This window comes from Diabrotica virgifera, chromosome 4, assembly GCF_917563875.1.
Source record: "Diabrotica virgifera virgifera chromosome 4, PGI_DIABVI_V3a".
NCBI lineage: Eukaryota > Metazoa > Arthropoda > Insecta > Coleoptera > Chrysomelidae > Diabrotica > Diabrotica virgifera.
The window spans coordinates 4,346,788-4,358,292 of NC_065446.1; the positions used below are offsets into that span (position 1 = coordinate 4,346,788).

Consider the following 11,505-nt stretch of genomic DNA (forward strand, 5'->3'; position numbering starts at 1 on the left):
AAAACGAAAACTTTTGGAGTTATTAGCCGAAAACTTATTAAAAACATTGATTTTTTCGAAATAAAACCAACACTTTCGATAGCGAATACAGTAGAGCGTCGATAATCCGATCCCTGGTAATCCGAACGTTCGCTAATCCGAACGCAAAAATTTTTTATAAAATTAAAAAATATGATCGCGGACCGAATTTTTGGATTTAATATGACAATATGGGCAAAATATGACCGCGGATTTTTGTTTTGTTTATGCAGAAATACATAGAATATATTTGTTTATTATGCAGGTGTTTTATTCCTTGTAACTAAAACGTATGTACATATGTACTATGTTTATGAGCTTTGTATGTATTTTGAACATATGTTCGATAATCCGAACAATTTGATAATCCGAACTACCCCTGTACCAATTAGTTCGGATTATCGACGCTCTACTGTAAATCGAAAACTATCAATTTTATTAAAAAAATGTATAGAACGTTTTTTGTTAAGAATGAACGTTTTTACCAACTTTTGTGATTAAAATATAATAAAAAATTTCCACCCCCCCCCCCAGATGGGGTGGCAACCACCCCCATAGTAAAAGCGCCTTTCGGCATCATATAGATTTTGATTCTTGGACTATCCACTACTTATTCTCAAATTTTCAAGCAAATCGATCCATTCTGTAAAAATTGCGAGGTTTTGTCCTATTTTAAGTTTCATTACTTGGACTATAATTAGAAATGTAATTTTCATTACACCAATAATTGCGGCTCAATCTCACATACACATAATATTTAAACGAAATAAATAAATAAATAGTAAGTAGAAAATATTTTTAAGATAAAGTGCTCGGACTAAAATGATATATATTAAGTCTTCCATTTTCCCCTTTTGTCCCAATATTTTCAGGTAACTTGTTCGGGGACCACTCATGTATTATGCATTAGATGTTTTCCTTATTTACGTTATAACAGTAAACGGCTACCTACATAATTCTTAACGAGTTTGTGAATTCCACTAAAAAGTTTGTACCTCGTAAAACAAGATAAAATTTTACGAAGTCGCTGTTTACATTTTTCCCTTTTCACAAAAATTATTCTGAAATCTTTTCTAACAGAAGAAATATGTATTCAAATTTGTAGCAGTGCTAAGAAATTAGACATTTAGTTTATATTAAAAAATTTGCTTGTGTATTTGTTTTTATTTGTTTTTAACTTTATTATTCTTTTTCTTTTGTTTCGAATCTCTTGTATAGACCTCTTAAAACATGTGACAATGAAGACTAAATAGATTCTTCATTGATTCGCATTACAGATTTGTTTGAGTAAAAATAAGCAATACTACGAGTACTACTTCTACTCTGGGCTAATTAGCAAAATACAAGGAAAAGTTATTTACCAGCAATTTTAGTGCTGGAATCGAATCTTATGATTCTATATTCTAATAATATAGGTATGCGAAGTCCGCAGATAGTGTGCTACTTTTTTATAAACAAAATGGCGCCCGAAAATCGTGTTTTTTTTTCTTTCAATTTTTGCTCCATAACTCCAAAGATTTTAACTTTACACCAAAAACACCCAAATAAAAATTCACCGTAATTAAATTTTGCATAGAGACGTGTTTTTCCCGATTTATTTAGATAAAAACTTTCCCCGGAAAATGCTGGTTTTTCCAACAAAATCTTTAATTCTCAACTAAAATTTTAGATAAGTAATTGTTTATCAATAATTAAATAACTTGGTATTGTAAAAGTTCTTTCCATATAGATTATAATTCCAGAAGCCGATGGAAATTGTATGAACAGTTTAGTAACAATTCCATTGTTAATTAAAAATTTATTTAATTAAAAATTTACAGTCGCTATGATAACCACAATAATTATAATACATAAGAATCACTATGATTTTTGTATAAAAAGACACTGTACCTATCTAATGTATTCTACAGAATTGAAATTAGACTATTTAAGCAGCCTCAGGAATATTTTAAAATTATAAACCAATTTTTGGCTTATAAACAAATAGAATATCTCGGGAAATATTAAATTAAATTAAATCATGGAAACGGTACTGGTAAAAAAGCGGCAGGACGCTTCTATTTAATTCTGATCATCGGTTCCTGAGATACAATCGGTCAAAGTTGACCGACATTTACGGCAAAGATATAAACAATAGGATCCAGGCGCGGAATCAAGGGGGGGTCAATGGGGTCAATTGCCCCCTCCTTGAGACTTCGCCTGGTGTCGCCTTTTTTTAAGAAAGAGATAATTACGATTGAAAATAAATAGTGAGTATTGTGTCCTGTTGATAATTGAATAACGGAATGAAACATAAAACAGAATTCCTTCTCCAAAGTAAGTGTTCTCGGTCTTACTGTATGATGTCGAGTCTTGGACTGTGAATAAAATCGATCTACTTATCTAAATCGCATTGAGGCTTTCGAAATATGGTTCTATAAAAGAATTTTAAAAGTATCTTGGGCGAAGAAGATTCGAAACTCCACAATACTAGAACGTCTCAGCAAGACTACTGAGATTATAGAAGGCATCAAGAATAGAGAAGTGGAGTATATTGGACATGTAATGAGAATTTTCAAATATAGGTTGCTACAAAATATTATGCAAGTGATAATAGAAGGCAAACACAGTCCAGGACGAAAAAGCACTTCGTGGTTGATTTAGAGTGGCAGTAAATAAAATTAAGATAGCTATGATAGTAACCAACGTTCTGAAAGAACATGGTACATGAAGAAAAATAAAGTAACAGAACATACCGAAAAAGAATCCTGCGTACGCGAGTGACGAGAAAATTTTTATTTCATTGCCCCCTCCTTGCAAGGTTGCTGGATCCGCCGTTGATAGGATCATAATTTTCAAACCGTCACCTTTTCATTTTTGTCTTCTTTCTCCACACGAATTTTCATATCTTTAAAATACTGATAACATATATTATTATAATAAAATTTATCGATATTACGAGTGAAAATTGCCAAAAATAGCAAAATTCCAATCAAAAATTAGGTTGACGAAAATGTAATCTGAAAGTTCAAAATCGGTATACGTTAAAAACATGCATTTTCTCGGCTTTCCATGGAGCAATTTTCTTCATTCTTTTTTTGTTCCCAAGTTACTCAAGTAGAGCCATATAACTAACGCATTATTAAATGTCAAACTTGCCTCTTTTTTGTTATAATAAATTAATTAATTTATAAGAAAAGAAAACTACATATTTTTTCCAGTTGTATACTTTTTTTAGATAAATTTACTAGAAGTTTACCTTTTAACGTTAAAAACACAAATATTCTCATTTGAAAGCTGTATAATTATTTAAACAATCTTTATTTAAACAAATTAAAATTTTTTGTTATAATAAATAAATTATTTTATAATAACAAAACAAAAGCAACTTTTACATTTAATAATGCGTTAGTTAGATGGCCCTACTCGAGTTACTTGGGAACAAAAAAGAATGAAGAGAATTGCTCCATGGGAAGCCGAGAAAATGAATTTTTTAAACGTATACCGATTTTGAACTGTGAGATTGATTACATTTTCTCCAACCTAATTTTTGATTGTAATTTTGCTATTTTTGGCAATTTTCACGCGTAATATCGATAGTTTTTATTATAATAATATATGTTATCAGTATTTTAAAGATATGAAAATTGGTGTGGAGAAAGAGGGCAAAAATAAAAAGGTGACGGTTTAAAAATTATGACCCTATTGTTTATATATTTGCTGTAAATGCCGGTCAACTTTGACCGGTTGTATGTTAGGAACCACTCATCAGAATTAAACGTTTTTCTTAAAGAAGCATCCTGCCGCTTTTTTACCAATATCGTTTTTATGATTTAATTTAATTTAATGTTTCCCGAAATACTTTATTTGTTAATAAGCCAAAAAATTGTTTTTATTTTTAAAATATTCCTGAGGCCGCTTAAACAGTCCAATTTCAATTCTGTAAAGTACATTACATAGGGACATTTTCTTTTTATTCAAAAATCATAGTGATTCTTATGTATCATAATTATTGAGGTTATTATAGCGACCGTAAATTTTTAATTAACAATTCATTTGTTGCTAAACTGTTCATTTAATTTCCAACGGCTTCTGGAATTATAATCTATACGGAAAGAACTTTTATATCACCAAGTTATTTAATTATTGTTAAGCAATTACTTATCTAAAATTTTAGTTGAAAATTAAAGATTTTGTTGGAAAAACCCGCATTTTCCGGGGAAATTTTTCATCGAAGTAAATCAGGAAAACACGTCTCTATGCAAAATTTAATTACGGTGAATTTTTATTTGGGTGTTTTTGGTGTAAAGTTAAAATCTTTGATTTGAGTTATAGAGCAAAAATTGAAAAAAATACGATTTTCAGGCGCCATTTTGTTTATAAAAAAGTAGCACACTATCTGCGGACTTTGCATACCTATATTATTAATATACATATATAGAATCATAAGATTCGATTCCAGCAATAAAATTGCTGGTAAATAACTTTTTCCAAAAATGGCCTATTCTCCGATAATCTGCCCAGACTATTCCATTTCAAGCTCAATATAGCAATAACTTCAATACCTACCATTAGTACCATTTCTTACAAAAATATTATATTCATTTTATTAGTTTTGTCTTCATTTCTATGCGATGTGCTTCCTTAAATACATTTCCCCACAAGGTTATATTTGGATCATAACATTATTAATGCCATTCATAGAGATTGCAAGTCTGACTGTCTTCCACTAGGTTCTCGTAAGTAGCCCTCTCCTACGTCTATCAGGACTTGACAATCACCAATTCTTCGTATTAAAAAAATTTAAAAGAAGTTAAAACTTCTAGTATTTTCTTCTTTGTGTGCCGTGCTTGTTTTCAAGCATTGGCTCGTCGTATTAACAAGCTGATGGAACGTTTCTCGGTCAGCAGCTATATGAAACAATTCCTCGACCGTTCGACCTGTCCATTGTCTAATGTTACGCAGCCGGGACAATTGTTTTCTTCCAACCCAGCGTTTTCCTTCAATTTTGCCCTGAGTGATCAACCGGAATAAGCGATATTTAGGTTCTCTCATTATATGACCGAAGTATTGAACCTTTCCCATTTTTATGCTTTTGATCAATTCTCGCTCTTTGTGCATGGCCTCCAGCACACGTTAGTTGAATATGTGTGCTGTTCATGGGATTCTGAGCATGCGACTGTAACACCACAACTCGAACGCTTTTAATTTGTTGAGATTCTTCACTTTTGTTGTCAAAGTTTCACATCCATAGAACAAAACGGACCAGATGTAGCACTTCAATACTCTTAGACGTGTGGTCAATGAAAGACTTCTACTGCACAATATAGAACGCCAGCTAATAAAACTTTTTCGTGCAAGTTCTATTCTGTTCGAATTTTCTCATTACTTTCAACCCTTTCCAGGATTTTGTTATCTAATTTTAGTATACTGAGCCTTCGATATTAATTTTTCCGACCACCATCCATTTTGTTTTCTTTGCGTTGATTGTTAAGCCCTTTGCAATACGTTCGTTGTTTATAACGTTCAACGGGGTTTGAAGGTCTTCCAGACTCTCTGTCATTATGACGGTGTCATCTGCTGTCTACGTCTGCGTATCTGATGTTATTAATAATTTCACCACCGATTTTAACACCTTGGAGACGATTATTTAACGCTTCATCAAAAATTGGTTCGGTGTAGGCATTGAACAATATCGGTGACATAACACATCCCTGTCTGACTCCACGCTTAATAGAAACTTTAGCTGGTTCTTGGTTCTTGGTTTAACTTAAAGGCGGAGATACATATGCGCTCTGCTCGGTGTGCGAGCCGCTCGCGCGCAGCGTATTCGTCAGATTAGTACGTGTTTTCAAGTGACGCACAAACGGCACGCACACGGCGCACCACGATCTAAATTCTGTCGGTTTTTCAACAAACGCTTTGATGGTTCGCAATACGTATTTGGACGGGTTTGCGAGTGGTTTGTTGGTTTTGGCGCGCATGAGTTGAATATTTGTTAGTAATGGAATGGTCGGAACTGTCGGAAGGAAATTGATGTTTACCGTGGAAAATCATTATTGTGGGATCCTCAATAAAGAACCATTTAATTTAAAGAAACAACTTAAATCCGATCTGAACGGAAATAGAAGCTGAAATAAAAAAATGTACATGCGGACCTTTTTAAAAAATGTTAGTTCATTGTTGTACTAAAAATAACATGTATTAAAAATAAGATTTATTATTTTATTTGGGCATAAGCCACAATTCGAGTTTGAAATCAAGTTTACTTGACCTTTCGACTTTCACTTCGGAAATAGTTATCAATATCAAAAAAACATTCATAAGCAGATATATATTATGTGTCACCGGAAAGCGAAATAGGTAACGCACGACTTGGAGAACCTATAGTTTTCTAACTTCGTGTCTGGTGAAGCAACGCAGTTGAAACAAGCGGATATATTATAATTGTGTCACCGGAAAGCGAAAAAGGTAACGCACAAGTTGGAAGACCCAATAGTTTTCTAACTTCGCTTCTGGTAAAGCAACAGAGTTGGAACAAGCAGATATATTATAATTGGGTCACCGGAAAGCCAAAAAGGTAACGCACAAGTTGGAAGACCCAATAGTTTTCTAACTTCGCTTCTGGTGAAGCAACGGAGTTGGAACAAGCAGATATATTATAATTGGGTCACCGGAAAGCCAAAAAGGTAACGCACAACTTCGAAGACCCAGTAGTTTTCTAACTTCGCTTCTGGTGAAGCAACGGAGTTGGAACAAGAAGATATATTATAATTGGGTCACCGGAAAGCCAAAAAAGTAACGCACAACTTGTAAGACCCAATAGTTTTCTAACTTCGCTTCTGGTGAAGCAACGGAGTTGGAACAAGCAGATATATTATAATTGGGTCACCGGAAAGCCAAAAAGGTAACGCACAAGTTGGAAGACCCAATAGTTTTCTAACTTCGCTTCTGGTGAAGCAACGGAGTTGGAACAAGCAGATATATTATAATTGGGTCACCGGAAAGCCAAAAAGGTAACGCACAACTTCGAAGACCCAGTAGTTTTCTAACTTCGCTTCTGGTGAAGCAACGGAGTTGGAACAAGAAGATATATTATAATTGGGTCACCGGAAAGCCAAAAAAGTAACGCACAACTTGGAAGACCCAATAGTTTTCTAACTTCGCTTCTGGTGAAGCAACGGAGTTGGAACAAGCAGATATATGATAATTATGTCACCGGAAAACGAAAAAGGTAACGCACAACTTGGAAGAGCCTATAGTTTCCTAACTTCGCTTCTGGTGAAGCAACGGAGTTGGAACAAGTAGATATATTATAATTGTGTCGTCGGAAAGCGAAAAAGGTAACGCACAACTTGGAAGAGCTTATAGTTTCCTAACTTCGCTTTTGGTGAAGCAACTGAGTTGGAACAAGCAGATATATTATAATTGGGTCACCGGAAAGCCAAAATGCTAACGCACAACTTGGAAGACCCAATAGTTTTCTAACTTCGCTTCTGGTGAAGCAACGGAGTTGGAACAAGCAGATATATTATAACTGGGTCACCGGAAAGCCAAAAAGGTAACGCACAACTTGGAAGACCCAATAGTTTTCTAACTTCGCTTCTGGTGAAGCAACGTAGTTGGAACAAGCATATATATTATAATTGGGTCACCGGAAAGCCAAAAAGGTAACGCACAAGTTGGAAGACCCAATAGTTTTCTAACTTCGCTTCTGGTGAAGCAACGGAGTTGGAACAAGCAGATATATTATAATTGGGTCACCGGAAAGCCAAAAAGGTAACGCACAACTTCGAAGACCCAGTAGTTTTCTAACTTCGCTTCTGGTGAAGCAACGGAGTTGGAACAAGAAGATATATTATAATTGGGTCACCGGAAAGCCAAAAAAGTAACGCACAACTTGGAAGACCCAATAGTTTTCTAACTTCGCTTCTGGTGAAGCAACGGAGTTGGAACAAGCAGATATATGATAATTATGTCACCGGAAAACGAAAAAGGTAACGCACAACTTGGAAGAGCCTATAGTTTCCTAACTTCGCTTCTGGTGAAGCAACGGAGTTGGAACAAGTAGATATATTATAATTGTGTCGTCGGAAAGCGAAAAAGGTAACGCACAACTTGGAAGAGCTTATAGTTTCCTAACTTCGCTTTTGGTGAAGCAACTGAGTTGGAACAAGCAGATATATTATAATTGGGTCACCGGAAAGCCAAAATGCTAACGCACAACTTGGAAGACCCAATAGTTTTCTAACTTCGCTTCTGGTGAAGCAACGGAGTTGGAACAAGCAGATATATTATAACTGGGTCACCGGAAAGCCAAAAAGGTAACGCACAACTTGGAAGACCCAATAGTTTTCTAACTTCGCTTCTGGTGAAGCAACGTAGTTGGAACAAGCATATATATTATAATTGGGTCACCGGAAAACGAAAAAGGTAACGCACAACGTGGAAAAGCCTATAGTTTCCTAACTTCGCTTCTGGTGAAGCAACGGAGTTGGAACAAGTAGATATGTTATAATTGTGTCGTCGGAAACCGAAAAAGGTAACGCACATCTTGGAAGAGCCTATAGTTTCCTAACTTCGCTTCTGGTGAAGCAACTGAGTTGGAACAAGCAGATATATTATAATTGGGTCACCGGAAAGCGAAAAAGTTAACATAGGGCTTGGAAGAAGCTATAGTTCTCTAATTTCGTTTCTAGTGAAGCTACGCAGTTGAAACAAGCAGATACATTACAATTGTGTCACCGGAAAACGAAAAAGCTATCGCATGACTTGGAAGTACCTATAGTTTTCTAATTTTGTTTCTGGTTGTAGGAACAAGCAGATATATTATGGTAGGGGAGCAAAGTATGCTAAATGTGCAGTCACTCGAGCGCTTTGGCGACCTATTGGGTTGTGATTATTAGGCCCTAAAACCAAAAAAGTTAAGTAACATTTTCCATTTTAGTGGGGACCCATTTTTTAATTTAATTTTCCATTTCCAACAATCTTTTTTCCGACTATAGCGCCATCTATCCATAATTAAAAAAATTGTTTCGAATAAAAGTTGTTTATTTTTATACAAACAATCCAAATCTGCAATAAGAAACGGGGTCTACCATTTAAGATTTTAAAGTAACCCCCCACCTCACCTCCGTGGGGGGTCGTGTTTGGAACCATTCGATAGATTTTTCAAAAACATTGATAAAGTGTATTTTGCAGTTTTTCGATATGATGTTTATTTTGTGACAGATCGCGGGATTTGTATTTAAAATTTTAAATTTACCCCCCACCCCTCTCCGTGGGGGGTCAAGTTTGGTATTTTTCGATAGATTTTTAAAAAATATTGAACACGTAGTTTTTAGTTTTTCAATCTGACGTTCATTTCGCGAAATATTCGCTTTTTTTGTGAAACTTTTTGACACCCATTTCCGTACGCCCCGCCAAATCGTCATATTTTTGAAATATAGACTCTTTTGCATGTACTTAACTTACCTTATCTTAATCTGACAATTTCGAATATTTTAAGGATATATTTTTTTCGGGCCCCCCTGAACGAACTCCCCTGTGTTAAGAGCCAATATATGGTGGAGGTACATCTGCAGGGTACCACGTTTCTCCCCATATGATAATCTGACGCGCTCGAGTAACTGCAAAAATCCCCGCTTGGGCTCCCCTACCATTATATTTGTGTTGCCAGGAAGCGAAAAAGGTAGTTCCCGAAATGTTCCCAAACTGTGGCTTATTCCACATAAAATAGTAAATTGCATAAGATGACACAAGAAAATAGTTTCAGAACAATACCAAAATAAGATGTAGTGTAGTAGAAGTACAGGACAGAGACATGATTATCTACAATTACTAAACGTTCGTAAGTTTCCTCTGGATCGTCAAAATGAAAAATTTTAACGAACAATAACCGCGCCACGAACGCGCGGCGCACACACGGCGAGGAGTTCGCGGCGCGGATATGTATTTCCGCCTTAATGCAAGCGGTCTGATTGTAATAAAGATTTTTGAGCAATCTAACGTCGTACGTGGCCATACAACTAAGTCCAAGCATTGAAATAGTAATAGTCCAAGAGGCAGTGCTGAAAAATTTCTCTGAATTTACTAAAGCTAGTTATTTCACAGTTGATTACTGTGATTGTGTAGAGAAACATACTGCGGTCGGTTAAGCGAAACGTAGAACAGGTGGTACTGACAGCTTTTCAAAGATGCTTACCTGAGGAGGTAATTAAATCTATTTACTAAGGCTGAAAATCAGTACACATTCGAAATTGAATATTAATAAAAGTTATTATAGTCGGTCAGTGGTACGACGGGACAGAGCCGGTCGGTCGGCCCCAATGAATGTACAGGGTTATTCACTATATTTTGACCCCCCTCTAAACTGCCTTATTTACAGAATTAGAAAAGGCTACCTCATTTGAAAGGCTATTCAATTTCCTATTCAGTAATATAAACATTAACATGATTGTTTATACAGGGTGTCCAAAATTTTTTTTAATTAAATTAATTGTTTAATTATTAATTCAAAAAAATTTTTTGGACACCCTGTATAAATCTGTGGTGTTATGGCAGAAGTTGATATGTCCAAAAAATCGTGTTTTTGGTTTTCAGTTGATATAGTATGTACTCTAAAAAGGATGTTTAACAAGGTGGCATAAGAAGGTATGTGCCTACGTGAAAAATTAAGGTGTTATAATATGCAGTGGCATAAGCTGATGTGTCAAAATTAAGAAAAGTTTAAGTAGCCAGAACATGATATGTTACATATCAAGTGATGGTAAAATGAATAATTTGTAAATATTGATACTAATTAGTTATATCTTTTATACTATTTACTTACTAAGTACCAATACAAAACATATTTTTTTCTTAAGTTTGCAAATAATTTTGTAATTGTTATCAATCTCCTTATTTTGATATGTCCTACCAAAATTAAAAAAAAAGATGGCAAAAGTTGATATGTTTTTCCCCTCCGATTTTCCCCCTCCTATGTGATAAATTGTATTTGAAAGTAAAAGATTTACATAATGCTGTCCATATATTTTTGTCTAATACCATTTGGTTCACATATTCAAGTGCAACGATTTAATACTAACAGGACAAGTTGTTTTTTCAAATTAAAAAAAAAATGGCAAACGTTGATATGTTTTTCCCTCTCTGATTTTACCCTTCCTATGTAATAAATTTTTTTTGAAAGTATAAACTTTACATAATGCTGTCCATATATTTTTGTCTAATACCATTTAGTTCACATATTCGAGTGCAACGATTTAATATTAACAGGACAAGTTGTTTTTATCATTTGCCAACAAATAGCAATATGGACATATCAACTTTTGCCATAACGCTACAGAAATAATGATCTTAATGTTTATATTACTGCATAGAGAACTTAATAACCTTTCAAATGAGCTAGCACACGACCCCTATTCTCATTTAAAAAAAAATAGTCGATTACGTCATTACGTCCAGATGGATGACGTTATTAGTCGATATATATGTAAAAAATCATAATTA

General features: G+C 34.6%; 1 long non-coding RNA gene across 1 annotated transcript; it reads left to right on the top strand.

Annotated features, from left to right (window-relative positions):
• The first annotated feature begins 6,459 nt into the window (after positions 1-6,459).
• LOC126882890 (uncharacterized) lies at positions 6,460-7,833 on the top strand. Its single transcript, XR_007697421.1, has 3 exons — positions 6,460-6,686; positions 6,905-7,013; positions 7,668-7,833. It is a non-coding gene; the product is annotated as an uncharacterized LOC126882890 (long non-coding RNA).
• The last annotated feature ends 3,672 nt before the right edge of the window (positions 7,834-11,505 follow it).